The sequence below is a fragment of the Branchiostoma belcheri genome, unplaced genomic scaffold (genome assembly GCF_001625305.1).
Source record: "Branchiostoma belcheri isolate BF01 breed outbred unplaced genomic scaffold, Haploidv18h27 scaffold148, whole genome shotgun sequence".
Classification (NCBI taxonomy): Eukaryota; Metazoa; Chordata; class Leptocardii; order Amphioxiformes; family Branchiostomatidae; genus Branchiostoma; species Branchiostoma belcheri.
In genome coordinates, this window is record NW_017802913.1 from 469,760 (window position 1) to 495,325 (window position 25,566).

Below are 25,566 nucleotides of genomic sequence, written 5' to 3' on the forward strand. Positions count from 1 at the left end.
CTTAAGTGACCCTGTTTAGGCCACAACAAGTAATTTTTATGGATGGCATCAGCGCGCGCCTGCTTTTCGCTTGAATTTGAACAAATTTGTTGCCCTCTGACAGTGGTCAACATGCCGAAAATTGGCAAATATTTCCATTGCCATTCCGAAATGTGGATGGCAGACAAATATGAAGAGACTAGACAAGACAAGGCTCTAAATTAATGTTTTGTCTTTTACATTGATACAGTGAGGAATTTCATTTTTTTATATGTGATGGTGGGTGTGTATATGTGATGTTCCCACTGAATCGGAAGTTTCAAAACCATTTATACGATGACTTTTAATTTTCAAAGTAGTTTCACAGAGAAATGAATGTTGTAATAGTTAGCAGTAAACTTAGCACAATATAGGTATCATTTCTTGCTTAACCTTATGATGTCAAAATTTGAAAATGTATGAATCTTGTTTTTTTTTGTCCGCCTTGTTTTTTTTCGCCCACTCAGATTAGATTTGGAATCTGCTGAGGATGTCATCCATAAAATTTACTTGTTGTTGCCTTACATAAAAGCGGACAGAAGGGAGGAGTCACAGAAGGGTACTCGCACCAACGCGAACAGAAATGCATGCAACAACAGTTCCATGACTCCCTACATTCCCAAATAATTCTTTTATATTCACGATCCAAATAAGCATACCAAATATCATATGTTGTTTACAGAAAGGTTTGCAATTCAATTCTTATTTTCACATACAAACAAACGCTAGCTAGCAAATGTTATTATTCTTCTTGAGAAGATATTTGTTTTTAGACATAAGAAATATTCTTTAAATCTGTCTGCATTCAAATCCTTTGTCTCGTATATTTACAAACTAGAATTAAATATTGCATACAGATAAGATAAAGTACATAAACATAAGGCAAATTGGGGAAATTTTAATACTGCATTTTCTGGTTAAAGATAGGTACATGTAGTAGGTAATTGTAATAGATATACATGTATAGGTAATTTGCGATCTATTCTAAAGCAAAAAATGATATGTTTTTGTCAAAAGATTTAAGAATATCGGCATTGGGGTTGCTAAACGGTTAACTTTTCTGTTCCCGGCTTATTATTATTTGTTTTGCGGTACTACATGTGTCAGTTATAAAATTTGCCATGCTTTTTTGTTCATTCAAATAAAGAAAGATTTTAAAAAACGCTAGCCAAAACTTAACCTCCAGGACGAAGGTAACAATCATCAGCCAGCGACTCAGGCTCACAAATGTAGATTCACCAAAGATGATCTGCTGCATAGGCTGAGAGGGAAGATGGCGTGAAGTCAATGAAATTTAATGATATAGCGGATAGCATCTAAATTAAACGGAAATTAAAGCTGTGAACCCGAATGTGGACTAGATGACAAAATTTATGTCATAAAAGTTGTGAAATATTATAAAAGCCTAATAATTTACTCTTTCTGAGTGTGTGTTTGTGCGTTTGCTTGTTTGTGCGCGCGCGTGTGTGTGTGTTTTAGAATTAGTGTCAAAATTGAATGGTTAGCCTCAGTGCATTGACTACATTCTTTGAGGAAAAAGATTATTGCGTTCTTTACCTTCTATCACTTATAACCGATATGTTGCAAATTGTATTCAGAATCATCTTTCGTAGAGGGGAAAGGCGCGTTCTGAACATGTCTACTCTGAAAAGCAAAGTTCTTTTTATCACAACCATTTATTTTTCACAAGCCGACGTTTCGATAACCGTCTGTCATCTTCATCAGGGCAATTCTGACTGGTTTACTGTGCACTGACACTAGATGTTACTTGGGACATAGTGCACTAAAGGTGTTACATAGCTAAAGTGCACTATGAACTATGTAACACCTTTAGTGCACTATGTCCCAAGTAACATCTAGTGTCAGTGCACAGTACACCAGTCAGAACTGCCCTGATGAAGATGACAGAAGGTCATCGAAACGTCGGCTTGTGAAAAATAAATGGTTGTGATAAAAAGAACTTTGCTATTCAGTCGTTTACCAACCTGATGAAATTATTTACAAATGCATGTCTACTCTGTGTACCAGGTTTCCTTAGCACAGAAGACGGCAATGCTCAGGGAAACTACGGCCTGTCGGACCAGATCAAAGCGCTGGAGTGGGTGAACAGCTACATCAGCTTCTTCGGAGGAAACCCGCATAACATCGTCATCTTCGGCTCGGGAACCGGGGCAGCGTCTGTTCATCTACTCATGTTATCTCCAAAGGCCAGAAGTAATTTGTTTATACTTATGTCACTTCTAACCATGGAAATGTCCAAAAACACGTAGATACAGCTCTGTTCTTCTAATACGGAGTAATCTCTGAATAACAGCATGTCATCGCTTTGCAACTCAATCTTATTCAGACACTTTTTTATTGTATTTTTGTCGTATTTTAGGTTTTAATTAGTTTTTTTCTTTCCTTTTTTGAATATATTTTGGTAGTTACCTTTTGTTTATTCAGAATACCTTTAGATTGTTTTTAGAACCCTGTCAGTTACCTTTTGTTTATTAAGAACCTACTTTAGAACATTGAAAGTTTTTGTTTATTTAGAACATTTTTCTTGTTCCGCACATTTCCTCTACATTGTACTGATGAAGGGTACCGGATGGTACCTGAAACGTTTACCTATTAAAATTTCAATTTATCCAGTTCGAAAAGATTCAACGGCTTTATCACTTTGTCACTGCAGGCTGTAACTATTTATGCATGCTTCAATGACATCATTCAGAACCATGTCCTGTTTTCCGTAATGTTCACTATGTCTTAAAGTTATGTTACCTAGATCTTATAAAAACTTACAAGCAAGTATTGCTGTTCAGGAAATGTATGTTCTCCTTATCATCAGACAAGTTTCGGCGTGGAATATCGATGAGCGGATCGGCCTTAGCTACATGGGCTATGAGTCGCAACGGCCGAGCTTACGCCACCGCTGCAGCCAAACAGGTGAGCAAAACCCCAACTGTCATAGAAACAGATGGAAGAATATACACAAAACCAAATGAAATAGCTTAAATACTTCAATGAATATTTCATTAATGAAGTGGATGGTCTCACACAGGGAGGTGACATAGACCTAGACGGTATAACAGCACCGATTGAGGACAAAATCATGGCATCCAAGAACTGTGGTTTTTCTTTTCAAGAAGTAACAGTGAGCCAAGTCCAAAAGTTACTTCACTCTCTTCCATTTAGTAAATTCACAGGAATTGATACTATCGACAACACGTTACTAAGAATCTCTGCAGACTACATATCAGGACCTCTGTGCCACATTTTCAATTCTTCTTTCAGACAGGGAATATTTCCTACTCAGTGGAAACAGGCTAAGATCATCCCTCTCATAAAAAAACAAAACTCTGCCACTGGGCGGACCCAATAGCCGTCCTATCAGCCTCTTACCCGCAATAAGTAAACTGATGGAGAAGATATGTAATCACCAAATTCAAACTTACCTTATCTCCAATGACATTCTATCCCACAGCCAGCACGCATATAAACAGTATCACTCTACATCAAGTGCCCTAGTTCAGATGTCAGATAGATGGCTGGAGGAAATTGACAAAGGCAATCTAGTGGGTGCCGTTCTTCTGGATTTCAGCGCCGCATTTGATGTTGTTAATCATGATATCTTACTGGCTAAATTAACATGTTATGGATTTGTTGAACCTGCTCTCGGTTGGCTCAGAAGCTACTTGACTAACAGAACCCAGACTGTGTTTGTAAATGGAAGTTTATCGTCACACAAAGAGTGCAAGAGCGGCGTTCCTCAAGGAAGCTGCTTAGGCCCTTTACTCTTCTGTATTTATACCAATGATCTCCCTACAGTAGTAACACATTCAGACAGTGATGTATGCCGACGACACAACTCCTTCTGCGTCAGGTCCAAGTGTAGCAGCAATACAGCGCAAACTACAGTCTGATTTGACGCATGTATGGAATTGTTTAGAAGCAAATAGACTAGTTCGAAACGTGGGCAAAACTAAAACCACTGTATTAGGTAGCCGTTACAAACTGAAACAAAACACAAATCTACATCTTACCATGGGCAATCAAACAATAGAACAAGTAGAACAGGCAAAACTGCTTGGCGTTTTGATGGACCAACAGTTATCCTGGGATCTACAACTTGATAAAGTTAAGTCCAAAATGTCAGGTGCGTTGGCATCTCTCAAGAGATCAAAAGACTTCCTCACTAGTGCAACTTTAAAGATAGTGGTGCAGTCACTGGTGCTTGGTCACATGGACTACTGCTCGTGTTTACTGTCTGCAGGATCACAATCAAAACTCGACAAATTACAAATTCTCCAAGACAGAGCAGCTAGACTGGTGTTAGATGAAAAGTACAACTGTAACACGAACAGTATGCATGAAAGGTTGAACTGGCTATCAGTGAAAGGAAGACTATACAAAAACACGCTAATGATGTTCAATAAAATGTTGGTACCTGAAAAACCAGAAGTGATGTACGACAGGTTACAACGAATAGACAACTCTCATGGACATAGCACCCGACTAGCGACAGGAGGTGGCTTAAGACTGCCTAAACCGAAGACAACCGCAATGAAAAGAACATTCGTTTACAGATGTATAAAATCTCACAACAACCTCACACCACACGCCAGGTCTACCACACCAACACCATTCAAGAACATCATAAACGACATGATGAGTCACAAGATAGATACAGACAAACCCTTAAAGCACTGGTGGTAAGGTACTGGCACAAGCAAAAAGCTGAGTATATTATCATTGTATGCGACCTCTGACGTGCCAAAAGCGATCTGGTAATGTCGTGTTGCTTTGTAGTTGTTATTGTTTATTGCTTTGTAGTTTTATGCTAGTTGTAGTCTAATGGATGCAAGTGTTATGTGCCTTAATTTGTATTACATTTGTGTACTCTGTGTTTTATGAATCCAGGAAGAATAGATTAGATTTGTTATCTAATCTAATGGATATCTAATAAAACATCAAAACATAAAACACCAGCAATGTAAGAATATTGAAACGGATCCTGTTGACCTGACTTTTTTACTTTGCCGATCATCTATCAAATTTAAGTTTGTTTGTTTTGCTTAGATGTCTGGTTATCTATTATAACATGTATTGTAACGTTTTTGTACAGTCCCAGAAGATAGCACTGTCGCGATTGCAATTGCTTCAAAGCATAAGCACTGGCCGAGCAAACCTGACATTTTGAATATAGTGTATTTGTCTCTCACTGTTGAAATTTAGCCCATTTGCAATAGAAAGTAAATACTAGTCTACCGTGGCCGACAAGTACAAAATTTTACACCGCAACTTTTGGTGTTTTACACCGCAACTTTTGGTGTTTTACACTGCAACTTTGGGTGTTTTACACTGCAACTTTGTCTGTGTTTTACACTGCAACTTTTGCTGTGTTTTACACTGCAACTTTTGCTGTGTTTTACACTGCAACTTTTGGTGTTTTACACTGCAACTTTTGGTGTTTTACACTGCAACTTTTGCTGTGTTTTATACTGCAACTTTTGCTGTGTGGAAAACTTACACCCCTCCCCTTTTATAATGGACGGTCCCCCTGTCAGGTCAAAGGTGACAAAGATGGCATCCGTTTAAGTCACAAGCTGACGTCTAGGGACATTAAAATGAAGAAAAACGATGTCCATACCCAATAATAATGAACTAACCTGCAGAAAATTTATGTCATTGCTGTTGATGTCTGGAGCTGGATATCTGACGTCCTTGATAAATTTGTTGTGACGCATGGCAGCAAAAAGCAACATAATTTGTAATCACTGGACCTGGTCGAAACATTTAAATTTAAATTATCCCGATCTATAGGCCAAAGCTAGAAAAACCTTTAGAAAAAAACTAACGTCACAACGTAGCCAAGCTTTTCCTCTAAAAAACTTATGCACGAAAAGGATAACTCAGTCGACGTAGTTTGCATGCCATCGTTGTCACCTTTGACCTGACAGGGGGACCGTCCATTATAAAAGGGGAGGGGTGTAAGTTTTCCACACAGCAAAAGTTGCAGTGTAAAACACCAAAAGTTGCAGTGTAAAACACCAAAAGTTGCAGTGTAAAACACCAAAAGTTGCGGTGTAAAACAGCAAAAGTTGCGGTGTAAAATTTTGTTCTTGTCGGCCACGGTACTAGTCTATTTCTACGTTACAGGACAAGTGCACTAGATATGTTCTGTTTCCCCTCTCAGGTGAATTGCGATAGCAGTGACACAAAAACTATGGTAGATTGTCTTCGCGGAAAGTCTGCGGACGTTCTGGCCAACATTAGCACCTCTACAGTAGAGCCGTCGCGATATTATTTCGCCTTCGCCCCTGTGGTTGACTACCTCATCATTCCCAGCGATCCAACCAGGCTGACGACGAAGAATATGTCTAATTTGCCGCACGACTACATGGTCGGTGTGACGGAAAGTGACGGCTTTATGTACGTGGACGGAGTGAAGGGTGTTGGAGATGATGGCATCAATAAGGACGATTTTGAAGGCCTTGTAGACAACTTCGTGCAGCAAGTGTTTCAGAGCAGACAGCCGGAGATCAAAGATGCCGTGACGTTCAGCTACACCGACTGGAGCGACAGAAACAACGACATCAAGAGGAGGAAAAGTACTGTGGCTCTGTTCACGGACTACTTCTTCGTCCAGCCGGCGGTGACTACTCTGAACGCGATCGCGCCTGTGCTGAAGGGAAACACGTACTTCTATGCCTTCCTGTACAGAGGAGAAGTAGGCTTTGGACCTGACTGGGCCGCCGCTGTACACGGGGAAGAGTTGCCGTTTATCTTCGGAGCACCAGTGGGAACTGTGCTGGGGAGGGGCGCGCTGTACTCATTCTCTAACTTTACCAAACAAGACAATATGTACAGCGTCGCTCTCATGACGTATTGGACCAACTTCGCCAAAACTGGGTAAGTGCGTATGTTTTGAATCGGTAAGTCTTACACATGTTTTTGTCTGATATCCCCTCCTTTCCTTCACATCATTTTCATATTTGCTGAAATGTTTTGAGCTCAAGCATTACTTGCCTATCGTTAGTCAAAAATGTGAAGAGCTAAGAAATTGTCACATACTTAGCCAACAAGTTTCGTTATCCAACCAAGCTAGTAGAATTAAGTATCATAATCATGTACTTAATCCGACTCCCATGTCCAAAATTGTGGTTTCATGCTATGTACATGTACATTCGAAGCATATGCCTTCAACTTTTTGCTAGATTGATGTAAACCATTTTGGAGACAGGCACTAATGTGGCGTTCTTTCCAGGAATCCCAATCTGCCAGGAATGCAAAAGCCATCTTTTCTCGGCATCAGGCCCAACAAGTTCGAAGGTGTAGTTTGGCCAAGGTACACTCCAGAAAATCAGGATTATTTGTATATGGCCATGAGACCAAGACAAAGGGACAATTATCGTGCCAATAAACTGATGTTCTGGATAGAGTGGTTACCCAAGGTGCAGACTCCATCGCAGATGGCGACCCCACCCGGACAACCTGATCTGTCCAAATGTCCAAATTACCCCCCGACTCGCGGGACGTCCAACCCGCGGGACCGGTGGAGACCCAGACCCGGCTCTGACGTGCTGATCGGCCGCGGGACCAAGTCTCCTCCTGTACAGAGCAGCTCCAGGGAGCTGAACGTCACCATCGCAGTCGGAGCATCGCTATTACTCATCAACATCATCGTCTTCATAGTGGTGAACTATAGGAGAATTGACTGTGCGGCGTACCGCAAGAGAAAAAAGCGCACCGACAAGAAAAAGAAGCTCAACGCAAACCATTCAGGAAGCATACCGTCTGTGAGGATATTAGAGATCGGGTGAGTGGCCGTCCCAACTTACTTTGTCTCTTTATCATGAAAGTTCATCTGTGTTGGTAGTAATCATAGTAAAAGGTTGAACTTTATTCCAACACACAAATTACACAGAGATCAAATTTTCAGCGACCACTGTCGCCATCATGCTTCACTTAATAGAGATGGTGGACGATATAAACTCCCTGGCACTTTTGATCAATTGCTTACGTCACGTATCAGTAAAATCTCGTGTACATAAGGTCACGTGTTTGTAAACCGTAATTCTCGCGAGATCACGTTGTGAAGTGATTGGTCATTAATTATGCTGATGAAGGCGACAGTGGTCGCTGAAAATTTGATCCCTGTACAATTGTGTGTTGGAATAAAGTTCTACTTTATCAGGGTTCTTTTCTTTATCAGAGCTCTTTTTTGTTTAAATGTGAAAACATTTAGATTCATGAAGCTACATCATGTAATATAAGAACGATACAAAACGTTGCCGCCACCTATGTTTACATTCTGGTAGTCTGTGGTGGCTCTTGTCGACTGTTTAAGTGTCAACCAGGAATATCAGAAATGTGAGAAGATTGCACAAATGTTTTGAAAAGCGGCAGTAAATTACAAGCGCATGAATATTTTAGAAAATGGTACAAAAATGTTTGGTGCAAAATGTTACGTAATGTCCCTGTAACTTACTGTCTGATTCATGTTCTAATTTTTCAGGCCACCCATTCGAGGCCAGGATCTAATGCTGACACCGGAGGAACCTTCTGGAAACAGTCGGTCATCTTTGGACTACTACCATCCAAACAACCACATCGAACAAACTTCTCAGCTCTGACAATACCGGCACACAGGCCGATTCAGCTTCTGCAGCTGAGCGGATGGTTTCTTACCGCTCACAGTAAACAAATCATAATCAATGAGGAAGACCCAACCCCCTGTTCATTACCTTGCATTGAAGAGGTGCCTTTTTCATCAAAGGACAATGGTTTGCACGAACAGGCCCCTGTGTATAAAAGAAGTTTACTGTGTCTAAACTATACATGAGATGTAAAGAATATGTGGTGCAAACTACATATACTATATGTACCAACGGTCAACATTTGACACATGGTTTTTCACACAGTCTTGGTTGGATAGCGATACTTGTAAGGAAGATGAAGAAAAAGAGTAATTTCATCTTCCTTAACAACATACATGACAAGTAAAGCTTTAAAAAATTTCATATAATGATATCATATATGTATATGAATACACATGTATACACACATCTATCGATCTATATACGCCTATCAACACTTATATATCGGCATGTGATTACTCACGCTTACAGCAGCTGTACCTAGAAATGTCTGAAATATACGTAGGTAACTCCTTTGGTATTTTGTACTTTTATCATTTTGACGACTTCCGTAATATAACTTATTGGTAATCATCAGTAATGGCCAAAACAATTTAGATTTCTGTTTTTTTTGTAGATGACACTGATTTTGTTTGAAATTCATATTTTTTCTATAGATATTATATTTCTCAGTTGAAAAACAAGTGTTAATTTCCACGTTTAAAGGGTAGGTAACATATGATATATACAGAGAAGAGGCAGGCTGGCCCCTTCTGTAGTATTTTCCATTCCGCCTTTGTTTTGAACGTCAAAAATTCGACACGAGCTATTTTGTTCCAGAGACCCAAATCAACCAGAGGAACAATCACAGTCCTTTATGCACCAGGCGACTAACGTGTTTAGAGACAAAACATGGCCTGCTTACAATGGTGACTTCGGTTACTTGTACGTCGGGAAAAATGCAGCAAAGACAGATAGGAAGTACTACAGGGCTGCGAAGGTTGCCTTTTGGGTGGATTGGGTCCCGCATATAGCAGAACCACGCAACGACACCGACATCCGACCCGGCAACCCCCAGATTGCCTATCCACCAATGAAGTGCCCCGTCGTTCCCACATCAGCAACCGAAGCGGCTTGGACGCCGAAATCCTCCGTGCCGGAAATTGTCCGCGACGTTGGGCCACCACAACCACAAGAAAGCAATTCTTCTCGACTTAGTTTCACCATTTCTATTGGAATAGTCCTTTTCGTCGTAAACCTTATTGTGTTTTCTATGTGGCTCAAATGGAAGAAAAAGATCAAAAAGGAAGAAAAAGCTAATAAGGCAATGACATCAGCTGCGACCAACGGGCAGCCACGTCTACAGGAGATAGAAGAAGCTGTGATCGAGGAAAGGTAAATTCGTACCCTTTAATCTTCGCGTGCTGTATCAAGGGTGGATCCTGTTAGAATCACAAGGCAAACTTCAAAGTTTTTAAAATGATACTGTTGATCTTATTGTCAAAGTTCGTCTGTGTGGAATGAAGCAGGTTTAAACTGTAATTTTCAACACAAGAAATTGGACTTACCCATTTTTTTGGTCTTTGTCAAGGAATCAACAATCCACCACTTCTGTGACGTCACATTATGCGTGAATCGGTTAGCAGTGGATCATACCTTGCAGAAAGTCTGTGGCGCCCCCCAACTTTGTCGAAGGACGGTCGTGTTGCCCTGATGTAGATGACCTCTTTAATACCTCGTGCGAAAAAGTCTGATTCGGTGTCCAAGATTATTACTTTATCCAGTGAGACCGATTCTAAATGCATATGTTGTGAGACTTTCGAAGTAGTCGACCTAGGTCCTTTGTGTCCTAAGAACCTAGAAGCCTTGGATGATCTTACATTCTTACGTCGATGAAGGTTAGACATCCAGGTAATACGATACGCCAAAAAGCAGTTACTCAAGCAACTGGATATGATTTTGGAAACGGTCAGACGTTTCAGCTAGCATCCACTAGCTTTCGTCAGTGACTGAGAGACCAGATCAGTCACTGACGAAAGCTACCGGATACTAGCTGAAACGTCTGACCGTTTCCAAAATCATATCCAGTTGCTTGAGTAACTGCTTTTAGGCGATCTTTCATTCTCTCCGATATACAGATGTATGTATCCTTCCGTGGGCCCTGGGAGTTCTGACCTTGATACTGTATATGGTATAAGACCCCTTATTTATTTTCATTTCGTGTTTTGCCTTTGGGCGAAACCAATTTTTCTGCCATATACGGTCCACTGCTCACCGAGTCACGTGTGTCATCTGCATAACACGACATGACAGGAGTGGTGGATTGTTCATTCCTGGACAAAGGCCGGAGTTGTCTATTCAAAAATTTAGGCAAGTCCAATTTCTTGTGCTTAGAATTACAGTTAAAACTTGCTTTATAGTGTAAAATGCTATGTAAAATGCGAGCCTAACATTTAAGAGAGACCTTACAGATTAGAAGGGTAGAATAACTGTTGTAATTGTTGTCATTGTGATTTGTGAATGTATTGCGTTGTTTTAAAACAACAGGATTGTCTAAAAAAACAGGTCAAATGACCTGAGCGCAATTTTCCTGTATAAAAATAGATAAAGTAAACAAACAGATTCCGGTTACCAACGTATCGATGTGATAGCGAATCGTTAAATAGTTCAAAGAAATGGTTTGAGATTTTATAAAAGTTCCCGATGATTTCGTGTTTTTAAGATAGCTTGAAATATTCATCACATGCTACTTCAGTACAGATCGAGATATACCCACAGCACTTCAAACATCACTAGAATAGACACATTTTTCGGTAAATGAGAAATGGTTGCTAGCTAGGTCCCTGTTCTGATTTCTATTGCCTGATTTCTATTGACTATATCCAATTCACTACAAATGAGGTTGAATTTCCTTGCAGAACGAGGAACGAAGAGTCCACGGAGGCCCTACTGGAGCCGGGAGCGTGCCTCGGGACTGACCAGGGCGAGCGGGAGCCGACTCCCAGCCCGGACAGCGGCATCAAGACGCCGCTCAACTCTTCTAACGACATTTCTGGTATCACAGAGGACGCCGTCCGTCTGTGAACACACGGCAGATCTTTGCGATAACCATTATTCAAATTGTTTCAAGTTAAAACTTTTGATCCAACACAAAATTTCACCTAGAGCTTTCGACTAGTAACTCTGGTCTTCCTCAGTAGACTGACCCAGTGAAGCTTGTCACGTGGCTTCTTTGGAGTGTGACGTCAACACTGGGTCAAAGGTATCTGGTAGACGATGTCGACCCCCGTCGTGGTTCAATGTAGGGTGATGGGCCCTGATGTATATGGCTTCCTTCACCCCTCTTAAGAAATAGTCACGTGACAAGCTTCACTGGGTCAGTCTACTGAGGAAGACCAGAGTGACTGGTCGAAAGCTCTAGGTGAGAGAATTTTTGTGTTGGATCAAAAGTTTTAACTTTAAACATGTAACTACCAACACAGATGAACTTTCATGATAGCATTATTCAAATTGTACAGATGATAGACATCATAGAAAGAAAGAATTTTCAGAACTTGTTACATTGCAGTTGCAAGTCTAGTGTGAAATGAGCAGCCTGCTCTCCTGCACTACAAATGAGCCATTCCTAACTCCTAATAACAACGATCACGTCACGTCGGACTGTTAACACGAGAGTGAGCGTCAATGCAACGTCGAGCAGACTGGTAGAGGTTTGCAAAAATGATCTTTTCCCTGTAAGGCCGCAGCAAGTAATTTTCATGGATGACATCAGCCCGCGTATTAATTTTTGCCTGATTTTGGAAAAAAAAAGAAATGTTGTTGCCTCCTGGTAGTGGTCAACACGCCGAAAATGGGCAAAGATGTCTGTTACCATGCCGGAGGGTAGGTGGCAGATAAATATGAAGAGAGGAGACAAGAAAAGGCTCTGAGTTAATGTTTTGTTTCTTACTTTCATGCAGTGATATGGGACGCTGGCTGTGTATATGTGATGTTCCCACTGAATGAAAACCATTTGTACAATGATTGAGTCAAAATTTTAAGATGTAGGAACCTTGTTTTTTTTCGGCCCGCCTTGCTTTTTTTTTTTAGCCCGATCGCATTAGATTTGGAGTCTGTAGAGGATGTCATCCATAATATGTACGTGCTGTGGCCTAACCACATGATAGAGATTCCAGACTGTGGAGGGGGAGGATTTAATGTTTGAATTTGTTCTGTTAACAAAGCCTTATGAATAGTGTCCATTAGGCCATGTTGATTTGATTATATGGATGACATCTCTGGGAACCCTAAAACTGATTCGAGCGTACGAATAAAAAAAAGTTTTGCAAAAAAAAGTTGTTTTCATTACGAAATCAACGTGGTCATGAAGGTTGAACAAATGACACAGAGTATGGTATGGCGAATTATTTACTCTTCAAAATAATTTCTTTACGTTTTCTTCTTTTTCGTTTGATTTTGGCATTCTACGACATTGGTGTCGTTTTAAAATATTTTCTTTTCAACTTACGGTATATATTTGCTCATTTTGCAACTGTTTTGTACGATTTACAGTATAGTTGAAAACTTTTTTTAGAAACGGCCGAAAATTCATGCGCGCGCGGATGTCATCCATATAACCAAATCAAACATGGCCTTACCGGGTACTGTCAAACAGGACAACTGAGATGATGCTACGTTTCAGGTAGCCTCGTGTCTTTTATTGACTTTCGAGTACGTCTGTACTTCAGACGGTCTCTTTTAAAATCTTACCAAATGTTCCTCAGCGCGAAGCATGAGCCATAACTTACTGACGTGAGCCTTGATATGACAGTACGGATAGTTCACATACACGTCCAACTATTTCTAGCTAAACTCTTTGTTATCATGCGCTAAATTAGCATCTTTGAGGGATCTTGTACAATCAAAGTGCTCTTTTGACGTGACATTCGCAATACTATTGCAAATGTTACAATATGATTCCAGCTTGTAAAATGTATAACGCCAAGTTTTCGCTGTGGTCGCTGGTTGAGATTATGGGAAATACGATCAGGTTTACTCCGCTTGTAAAAGGCAACCTTATATTGATGGTTATAATGTAATAATATAAAACTGCGACACGGCCGTCGCTGTGATACCAGTTTACATATGCAGGTCAGATATTAAACCTAGGTATTGTATTTGTGTCAATATTGTAGTGAACAAAGTTGGAATGTCTGTTGTAGAAGGATAATTCTGATCATATGTGTTCTGTGAAATAAAATCGTAATCTGCATTTGATATCATCAACACGATTCTCAATATAGATATGTATCATTCTGAGGACTTGATTATGATAGCCTGAGATCCAGCCTTGTTGTTTAGGCCACAGCAAGTAATTTTTATGGATGACATCAGCGCGCGCATTAATTTTCGCCTGATTTAAAAAAAAAAATTGTTGCCTTCTGACAGTGGTCAACATGCCGAAAATGGGCAAAGATGTCTGTTGCCATGCCGGAGGGTGGATGACAGATAACTATGAAGAGAGGAGACAAGAAAAGACTCTGATTTAAGTTTTCTTTCTTACTTTGATGCAGTAATATGTGATACTGGCTGTGTATATGTGATGTTCCCACTGAATCAAAAGTATTTGTACCATGATTAAGTCAAAATTTTAAAATGTTGGAACCTTGTTTTTTTCGACCCGTTTTGTATTTTTTCGCCTGCTCGCATTAGATTTGGAGTCTAATGCCATCCATAAAATTTACTTGCTGTGGCCTTATATGTCTGCTCTATAAAAATTCGCTCCCCGCCATTGGCTATCAATGGCTATAGCTAACAAAGCTGGATTTCAAGATAGGACTGTGATGACTGTCACTGATAAACCTGCTCAGAGTGCGATGGATACATGCAGTCAGAGGAAAACTATACAAAAAACCCTACACATGATGATGAAATCCTTGAGAAATTACCCAAAATATGGCGGGTGACGTCTACCTTGAAACGAGGTTAATGACCATCATCATGTAGTCCACGTCGACCGATCAGAAGTCCCCATTTCATTTTGGCTATGATACAATGATCTTACCAGTGGTGATTAAACGCAATAAGCACCATCTTATTTAAATCCCATAAACATTGCGACCGGCAGGGTCGACCGAATCACAGCACCCTGTGGACGTGATCAGCCTCAGGACACCTTTGCGGGGAGAGCGCGTCACGACAATGTGCAATTTTATCTCTAAGAAGTAGTTGGGGACTCGATACTTCATTGTATAAGATCATCAACAACGTCATTTCTGTGCCACATGCGTCTAGACTTGTCCCGGCGGCTCGATGCTCCCGCCGCACCAACCACGCTGCAGACCATCGCGAGTAAATCCAACTATTACAGGCTCTCGTTCTTCCCTCGTACCATCAAAGAGTGGAACGAACTTAAGCCTGGTGTGGCGGAGGCGGGGTCTCTCGCCCAGTTCAAAACTCGACTGGCGAGGACGTCCCCGCTGCATTGAGTCGCCCCAACACGTTTTGTATATAAATTATGTATATATGTTCTACTAACACACTAAATGCACTGTCTTGTCTTTTACACCCACAGATTCAGTTATTCACGTTCCTTAGTGCCCCCTCCTTCAGTTATCCTTGTTTTTATTTGTACTGGTCACCTGTTTTGTAACTAACACATGTGCAGCTGCTCGTAATCCGATGTAAATCGGGCTAAGCAGTACATAAGATGGTAATGAGAGGGAGAATCGGAAGAAAGTAACGAGGGCGCACGTACACGTTTTGATCGTCACATCATGGCAGCAGTTGGAGGAGGCGCGGATGAAAAAAAACAACAAAAGTTTGTATTGTCTGTGTGATAATTACTGACCCGCCTGTTCCTCGGTGTATATGATGTCATAAGAATACTTCTTGAAAGGTCCTGCTCGCTACACTCACTCGGCGGGTGAATCGGTGGTTATCATTAGTGAAATGACCAAGCCTTATGACACCATATACACCGAGGAACAGATGGGTCATTAACCCTTAGTCAACCATTTTAAAACGGAGGGTGATATCTACCTTATACAGTAAGTGACATCTATATCTAGCACACACAGTTAGCTGTCATCTATTTTACACAAACAGGTAACAAATGCCGGTATCTTACCCAAACGGCGGTTGACATCTACCGGTACTTTACACAACGGTACTACGTAACGTCTACTTTACACATTCAAATCAGATAGGTGACATCTACTGTTACCTTACACAAACAGTAGGTGACATTTACTTTACACGAACAGGTATATGGCATCCACCGGTACCTTATACAAACGGCGGTTGACATGTGCCGCTACCTTACAGCAAGAACGATACTGTGCACTACATTGTATTTGGAGTTCAAAACTCAACTTGCTCCCAGTTTATACACTGCCCATTTGCCGAAGATCAGATCATTACCTTACGAAGGTTATGTTTTCGGTTTTGCCATTGTAGAGTGGCTGTGGTCTGTATGTATGTCATGGGCAGAAGCTGTGGGTGGAAGGATCTCAATGATATTTGGTGAGTAGTGGTTGTTATCCTGGCTGGATAACATCAAGGACTGGACGTCCCTCACCGTCCCACAACTCCTGACAGCAGCCCAAGACAGGAGGACCTGGCTATATTCCTGCTGCAAAGTCTGCCTTGTCCCCCCGACGACCAGTGTCGGTCATGGGACTAGGTAGGTAGGGTAGGTTGTGAAAACAAAGGTCAAGTTTGAAAATACTTCACTTGATGTTTCCCTATGGTACTGCAGCGGGTCAAGAACCGGTTAATGGAGCGTCCTTATTTGTGGTATGTAGATAGCTTAAGTGATGCTTGATACAATTAGATGGTGTTTATGCAAATCAGGGTCTAATTTGTATAATGAGGAAATTCTTTAAATTAACTGCGTTCCATGATAGGAGTTTTCAAACTAGTGGCATGTAATTGAGAACGAGAGTAACATTGGAAGATATCAATTATTTAATTGAAAAGTTAATTCGCATAATCAATGAGAAAAAAATCACTGTTAAAATTTCATACTTTTGCCATTTCATGACATTTGAAAGTTAAACGAACTGAAGATCATGGTTTAATGCCCCACCCGAGGTGTATATGGTAATATAATCCCTGGTCAGGTGCGATTACAACCGAATAAACCACCATGTGAGCGTAGCGAACGAGGTGGTTTATGAGGTTCATTCATATCTTTTTAATTGTGTGTATTTTCATATAAATCATTCAAAATAAACTGCAATACGTTTTTAATAGATAAATACTACAAGTTTATGCAAACTACTGTTAGTGCCCAGCTGTCTCCTGCTAATAGCCGACCACTTTTGAGGTTACCAATGGAAAATGGGTCGACGTCTTCTAGCTATATGATAGTATGGCATAAGTCATACTAATTGGAATCGTACTTTCATAATCAATGAGAAACATTTATAATTCGCCAGTCGTAGGGTTAACATCAAGAAATGAGAATTTTTTTATGATTCCTTCAGAAAACGATTTGATAATAAACGTAGACGTGCAGTCTAAAGGCACCGAAAGCTTGTTACATCTGTAGGAGTAGTTAAAGAAATGAATTCGTTCTTTCTTATACAGCTTAATGTTTTCAACAGTTTTGGATCATTACAGCAGGTAATCTGCGTGTCCTCACACCTGCACAGCTGGGTCCACACTTTCCATGGCAGTTCCAAAATTGGTTTTTCACTCTTTCTAACGACGTGCGCAGAATATCTCCAACTGATTTATCCCACACCACAGACAAACCCACATAATCAGATTGACTTGCACGGTGCAGCTGCAGGGACACTTCAGTCGGTCTGGTGTGCTGGCGGCCGGTGTCACAGCGATCTCGCCCCCCCCCCAAGTGATTTCGCCCTCCCCGGGTCGAGATCTATAGCCATCTCGCCCTCCCCGCTAGTGATTTCGTCCCCCACCTCGCCCCCCTTTTAACGATTTCGCCCCCCACAAAAATCAGTTCCTCGAAAACTTACGTTTAAGCATGTCCAAGTACACAAATTTGTTAAATAATTCTAAAATAATAGTATTTCGTTGTATTTAGGGAATAATTTTGCAAGTTAACACACTCAAAACTATTTTACCAATGATCAGCTCAAATCCTTCGTTATTGAGATGCCTATGCTGTTAAGCATAGCAACAGGGAATATTTAAACCAAGGAGGTTACTTTCTTCCTTCAAGCTAACCCGTCATAATGTCGTTATATTATTTTTAATCAAATTTGTGTACCTGCCATACCTGTGGTATGTTGTAAAAGAGTAGACTAACTAAGGGGCGGGAGGGGGCGAGATCTACGGAGGCGGGGCGAAATCGCTAGTGATCTTACCCCCACTGGGAGGCGAAATCGCTGGGGGGCGAGATCGCTGTGAGGTAGGGCTGCGGACCGGTACGCTGTACCGGTCCAATACCGTAAAAATCGTTTCGGTACAGGTCCAAAATACCGGATCATGAAGTAACGAGTATATACCGAAATAGCTAGTTTACACCATGTATATGACTAAAGATAGGTAAATCCTACCACAAAGACGAAAAATTAGCACTGGAAAAGACGTAAACACCGTCGATTGATTTGAGATCCTCAGTCTCACGAGACATCGCGAGAGTGTGGCTGATCCAGGGTTGTGATTGGTCAACAAACTCGAATCAGGTCAGAGGTCAGTCATTATTATTGTTTCTGTGTCATGATTGAAAAAGTGAAGAACACGTGTTAATTTGTCAAATTGTTCAGGTACAGGTACAGGTCCGGACCTGTACCTAAACCTTTGTACCGGTACCTGTACCTGTACCTGATGTTACGTTTAGGTACGCAGCCCTACTGTGAGGTAGCAGAACACAGTTTTCGCCCTATGGGGATTTCTATAGTTAAGGACCCCAAGATGACTCACATCGACGCGGTAAAAATTATAGTAGGGTGCACTTCACAAATACGAAAATCGAATATGTTTGAGAAGAAGGTACAAACTACAAAATGTCTAGAAACCAAAAAATCCTGTCGGCGTATCTGCTCGTAACGTACACTTTGAAATCGCCCTCTACGGACATGACCTGAACTGCAGCCGACTCACCTTGAAAGCCAGTTGCGTAATTCGGCGCATTTATACACGAGCTGCAAAACCTTCACAATTCAAATCCTACAGTCTCAAACCCGATACATTCCTACACTACACAGCGCAATTTACATCTGGCTGACGCTCTTGTCAGGCTTTCTACCCAGCCTTCAAAAATATTCTCTGCACTGCTTTCTATGCTCGCGTCACAACCCCGGGGGTCGCCCATTAATACTCTGTGCTGCTACCTATGACACCGGCAGGGTCACGGGTGTCCTCAGCACCACAGGCTGTAATCTGTCGTCAGACCTCCCGACTGAGCAGTCAGCATCAATCCGCATCTATCATCGCTGTGACCGATGGACGGAAACATCTGTCGCTGTAAAATCGAAATAGAATGACTGGACTAGTTGCTGTTTATAGCCTGCAGAAGGAAAATAGATATTTCTGGCATGGTTCATACAGTGTGACGTCAGAGGGACAATGCACCGGGTAGGGTAAAGGACGAAGCATGGCGCTTTACCGTTGACTAGTAGTGCAATGCGACTAATAATGGCTAAAAAAGAAAAAAAGGAGCTAATTTGCATGATAGAACTTTCAAATGAGAGCCATTTGCAATTAAGAGAGGAACATTGATGGATCAATTATGTAAATGAATCAATAATGTAAATGTGCATAATCAATAACAAAATGCAACAATGTTAATAGCCATAGTGGTAAAAAAGGCAATTTTATGAATGAACGAATGAACGAAGAGTTTATGTAAAATTGTTATTGGGGGGAATTTGTCTTATTGTATATGGAAGTAAGGTCGTAATTAACAGTTTAATTTATGGTTTTCTAAACTCAAATTACATTATTTTGCGTGATGAATTCCTATCCTTTGCCATTATTTCATTTCAGCATGTGCTCATTAATTATGCAAATGACCTCTACATTAACATAATAAATGCATCATTTGCATAATTGGTATCTGTTGATGTTCCGCCTGCCACAGATTAAATAGATTATTTAATTATAGAATTTTCTCAATTATGCACATTAGGTCTTTATTTGCATAATTTGCAGCTACCTACACACCAAAAATGATAAAAATACGTTGTTCCTTTCTGGACTTATCCGCTTTAAAAGATTTCGCCAGAAACTCGCCTGCAGTTCCAGAACAAGCTGCCACACCACCCATTCCTGACAGGAAAAGCTATCTGTCACCAAAATTCCAAGACCTTGGCTTGTTCAAGACAAACACACAAAAACCGTAATTTCTGCTGCAATACCAAGGTCAGTCACCAGGAGGCCTATATTTGACCTTGATCTTTGTCAAATATCATAACAATCCATGAAGGCGTTTTCAAGTTATTCTGACTAAAATTGTGCGGAAACACACACAGACACACAGACAGACACACCAACACCTCCATATTTCATGGAGGTGTTGGTGTGTCACCTCCATATTTCATGGAGGTAAATATAACCTCCATGACATTTCATTGAGGCAATAATGATTCAATTAGATACAATGCAAATGTACAGAGTGATCAACCCTTGAACTAAGGCGACAACTCGAAAATACAAATCAACAGTCCATAGATAATGAACAAAGGTTTCACCGAATTTAACAAAAACCTAAGTTAAATAAGACATAACGATAAAAAAACGAACGAGTGAATTTATATCATCCGACATAAATCATGCAAGTTGGGGTCCTATTTGCATAATAGATGGTAAATGCTACAACGTTAATTTCTCTTCTTTGTATTTTGGACACAATTCTAAGAGTTAGTAGAAATTCTTCTCGCGAGACTAGGGCATTCCGTGATCAAGGTGTACAGTCGACACCGAAAATTTGGAGGTACGTAATCTACCTTACAAAAATACAGTCACTGATCGAAGAATTTCTACTAACTGTTAATTCTACGTGACTGATAAACCTCTTGAACGATAATTCTAAGATATTTGACATGAAGTTGACAACTAGAATAACGCGTCATCTTAACGACGACAGCAATCGTACAAAGCTGGGATTCTCAATTTATATCATCGCAAATCGTGAATTATACGATGAAACTGGTGCATCTTCAAGACATGGATATGCCCTTTAATACAGGCTGCAGTCATGATATTCCACACTCTCCCCATGGACACATGGGAATATGGGGTTTTATTAGCACCTCATTTGCACTAAAGTCACCTCATTTGGATGCTGTGGATAACGCTACCTAAAGATACCAATTTCAGGAGGAAAGACATAAGGGGCCACAAAATGTTCGTCATGAAATTTGTAGAAGTACGTAAATGATAGCGCGCATTAACAATTCGTTTATGCAGTGTGTCTTTTGTGTGTTTTTCATTCGGCCTAGAACGATTCAACTGACAGAAATTAGTTGTTCAAAATTAAAATGATGTTCACCAGAGGAAACCAAACTGCTGGCAACGTCATAATGTGCTGGTGTCACATGTCTATCAACGGCCAAACTCCCCTGGCATGCTTATCTCTCTATTTTGGCCGATTTCTACTTTTTCCAGCCGCCTCCTCAAGCCTGGTAGAGGCTACGTTCTGCTGCGGTTATTCTGTGTGCAAACTTAGTGCAGAAGGTCACTGGTCTCTTCCCATGAAGTGTTTTAGGTTTGCACATGCGCAGCTCTGAGCTGTAGTCAGTATACTTATGTCCTATTCTCCAAGCAGAGGTTTGGGTTTTGGGTTATTTCTGGCGTGTTTTAGGCCTTTTTTTATCGGGGTTTCTCTTTTGCACTGGAGTTTTTTTCGGGGTTTCTCTTTTGCACTGGAGTTTTTTTTTTCAACCAACCCAACCTCTGTCGGCAGTCAAAAGCTTCAAAGTGCTATAAACCTAATCACTTCAACACATCACGGTCGTTCTACAAGTAGGTGTGAATAGACACAGTCAGCAGGAGGCGTGTGGCCGAATGAATGCATTTCTGACTGGCTAGATGTGTGATAATCCACCACAGTAAAATGGATATCCCTAATGATAATTTGATGGTTCCCGGGGAGGAGCACTGTCACCTTTTTTGAATAGGGGTGAGTGCCGACAGAGGTTGGGTTGGGAGAAAAAAAAAATCCCAGTGCAAAAGAGAAACCCCGATAAAAAACGCCTAAAACACGCTAAAAATACCCCCAAACCCAAACCTCTGTTTGAAGGGTACTTATGTCCAAGGGTGATCCGACACGCACGTTTCTGTACTCATTCGATCGTTGCAGGAAGCCATCCCCTCATAGACTAGGCCTCCCTAATATGGAGTGGAGCTAGTGCACCTGCACTTAAGCTAATAGACTCTCTTAGGAAGAAAGCTTTACGCCTACTCCACATTAGGGACCCAGAAATGGCCGTAATCTACCCCTTGGAACACAAGAGGAAAGTAGCCCCCGTCTCAGTACCGTCTGTCCTGCAACCATCTGTAGAACGTATAGGAATTCTGCCGAAACTAACATCTGGAATAAGAATGAATGAAAGACCTTTATTGTACATGTGTGCTCTAACAAGCTAAGTACATGTCATGAATAGACAAGGAAAACGATACAGCAATGACACTTACATACTATATATACTAATGTGATCTACTATTTACAGGATCGACTTCTTCTCGCTTCTTGACGCAGTTAAAGATGTACGAACATATTGAGCTAATGATACATGGTTTGTCACGTTTCATGAGGAATTCGAATTTTTCTATTCTATCTAAATGTCTAAAGCTTGGGAACTTATCTATTACATAAGTATAGAGGGAATCCCTCTCATTTCTATATAATGTGCAGTCAACTACAAAATGGCATTCATCTTCAATATAATCTAGATTACAAAATTGGCAGATCCTTTGCTGTAGAAGAATGTGGTTGTAAATAAGAGTAACCCGTTCAACTGCAACTATGCGTGGGGTCGTGTGGCGTAGCGGTGGAGTGCTCGACTCGGAACCAAAAGGTCCCGGGTTCGAGTCCTGACATACCACCGATCTTGTGCCCTTGGGAAAGGCACTTGACACGACTTTCCTCACTTCACTCAGGTGAAAATGAGCATTTTATTGTCCCCTGCGTTGATGGCGGTAATAATATAAGTTGCAAAAACTTAATTGTGCCGTCATCACGTCTTGTGAGTACAGGTTGGAATATAAAAAAAAGCGGGCCCCCGTACCTCCTCAACGTGAAGAGATCAGACACAAGCTTCATTTATCTTCATGTGTACCAAGGACTAGCAAGGACTCACTCCCAAATAACACTTTCCCTGCCATTTCAAATGTGAACACTTTCTAGACTGCAGTTAACAGTCCTTAAATATCTTAACTATTCTCAGGTCTATTGAACTGTACAGTTTATTCACCAGATATATTGTCTTACTGAGGTAAAACGTTAACGAGAATGATAATGCTAGGTAAGATATTAATTGATTGATTGATTGATTGATTGATGTGACTTAATTAACTAAGCCGAGCTCCTTCGATTGTACGATAGAACCATCAGGTTCATGCTTTATTTCATTTAAAAAACACTTTCACACAATATTTTCAAGGAAATTGACGTCTTTATCAGGTCACAGATCCTTGACTTTTTTTGTGATGCGGTGTGATGCGTTGCACAAGAAACACCCCCAAATCGTACATGCACAGGGCACTATATAGATGATACTGTGTGTCCAAGCCATATATATATATATATATATATATATATGGGTCCCACAGGACAAGGGTTAAAACAATGTATACTTAGCGTAACCCTTTAAAATTACTAATTATGTAGGTATGGGAGAGCTAACCTATCCCTCACTATGCTTTGAACATTTCCATTCAACTGAATCCATTGGACAAGGAACTCTAATCGCTGAAAACCAAAAACAAACCCAGCTCACCTGCGAATCTTCGCCCCATCGTCCTCACGAACAGCGCCCGGAAATTCTGTCCACTGCTGCAGTCAGGGACAAAACTGTCACCACCACAGGACGGCATCAAGAGTGGACGTCCGCCAATAATAATAGTTTATTCAATTATTCACATATTTACAATACATTATTTATGCATCCAGTCCCACCTGGCAGCCAAAGGCTGAATTGCATGGGAACTGTTTCCATGAGTTTCATTAAAATATAGGCATAAGCCATAACCATTATCACAACCAAATTTAAAAACATATTGTAAAGTTACAGGATAAAATCAGCGAAGCATAAACAGCGTCTTAAGCGGTTTAAAATGAACAGGTCAGAATTGTTTTACAGGTTCAGCAATCGTACCATGTGTGGTATTGCACTTTCGTGATATCTTACAGTTCTACAGTAAGTATTGTTCAGTTTGTGGGATGATCGAGTTTTCCTGCCACTTATTTCCTCTCGTGAAGGAGGTAGGAGATGTTTGTACTGTTCAGATTGTTCTAGATGCGTCTTTTGTTTGTGGTCATGACGAAATACTGGGACTTTCACAATATTGGTATGATTATTTCACGTGCCTTTGACACTTAAAAATGACTGGCAATGAAAACATACATTGCCATGGCGACGGTGGTTGCTGTTAGGGTTATTGTTTTTTTTTTTTATTCCAACATGTAATCACCAGACGTGGTGACGACACACTCAAGTTTCTTCAACTTATATTAATGCCGCCACCAACACAGGGGACAAATACATGACAGGACAATACTCATTTACACCTGAGCTAAGTGAGGAAAACCGTGTAAAGTGCCTTTCCCAAGGGCACAAGATCGGTGGCATGTCAGGACTCGAACCCGGGACTCTCAGTTCCGAGTCGAGCACTCTGCCGCTACGCCACACATTGTTTGCATGGCATTGTCATCAATTCATGACTTTGAGGAAGACTTGGTACCTGTTATTATTACAGATACAGTGCACTCTTCCCCTGAGTGTATAGAGAACGAGCCCCGGGGTCACAGAAAGTAGGGCCATCTGGGGCAGAGAGGTTTTCCCAAGGGTTTCCAGGAATGTGGGCATAGATGCGGGTCAGAGAAATACCTGTGGACATTCCATACCTGTGAACAAAATGCCTGTACCATTCCTAGAATTCTTGCAAACTGCACACAATACTGTACCATTATGCTCCGCCCTGATACGTCGCCAAAAAGTAGTGGTATTCATTTGTTGATGAATTTGTAATGTGATGTGGTTGTTGGATGTTCCTGTCAGAAGGTCGCCTTGATGTAGCATCCTACTGAAGGCCACAGTTCGGGAGTAGATACCCGAAACAGGTGAACCGCCTTCCCGGGACAAGCACCAACATTTACAGAACTTCTTGTGCAATTGGTAAAATTCTTCACATAATATACTATACTTCACATAATAAACTATACTTCACATAATATACTATGCTTTTTTTCACACCTCCGATTTAGTAAAAACTAACCCGGGAAGGTTAAAGTTTCGTCGAAAAGTATACATTATAATGTGATCATCACATAGAATAATACTAACGAAAGTTTTAAGATAAAATGATAATGATAACAGTAGAAATTTAAAAAAAACAATAATGATAACAAAACGTTACCCTGTATTCAATCTGTGCGTATGTCGTTCCTCAAGCCTTTTACATCGTGCAGTATTATTATGGGTTCACCACACCACGAAGTGGTGGTGAACCCATATTGCTTTTTCTGATGTTTCTTCTCCTCCTTCTCCTCCTCCTCCTCCTGCCACTTCTTTAAATTGATTCAACTCCTTCATTTTTGGGCGAAATTACCTGTAATTTCGTATAGAGGTAGAGTGGGTAAATACCCTTAGGCGTTTTTTTAAATTTTTTTGATACAAGCTTTTACAATCGTTTTATTTGCTTTTTAGTGGTCCCCATAGGAAAGTACTGTGGGGCGTACGCGCGTGACGTAATAAGAAAGGAATTCGGGGGAAGGCCCAAATATGGGCATACAAGCAGGTGTGGTCATGTT

At 40.8% G+C, this 25,566-nt stretch overlaps 1 pseudogene; it reads left to right on the plus strand.

The window, feature by feature from the left end:
• The window catches only part of LOC109465105, a 44,453-nt pseudogene that overhangs the window by 7,057 nt on the left and 11,830 nt on the right, over positions 1 to 25,566 (plus strand).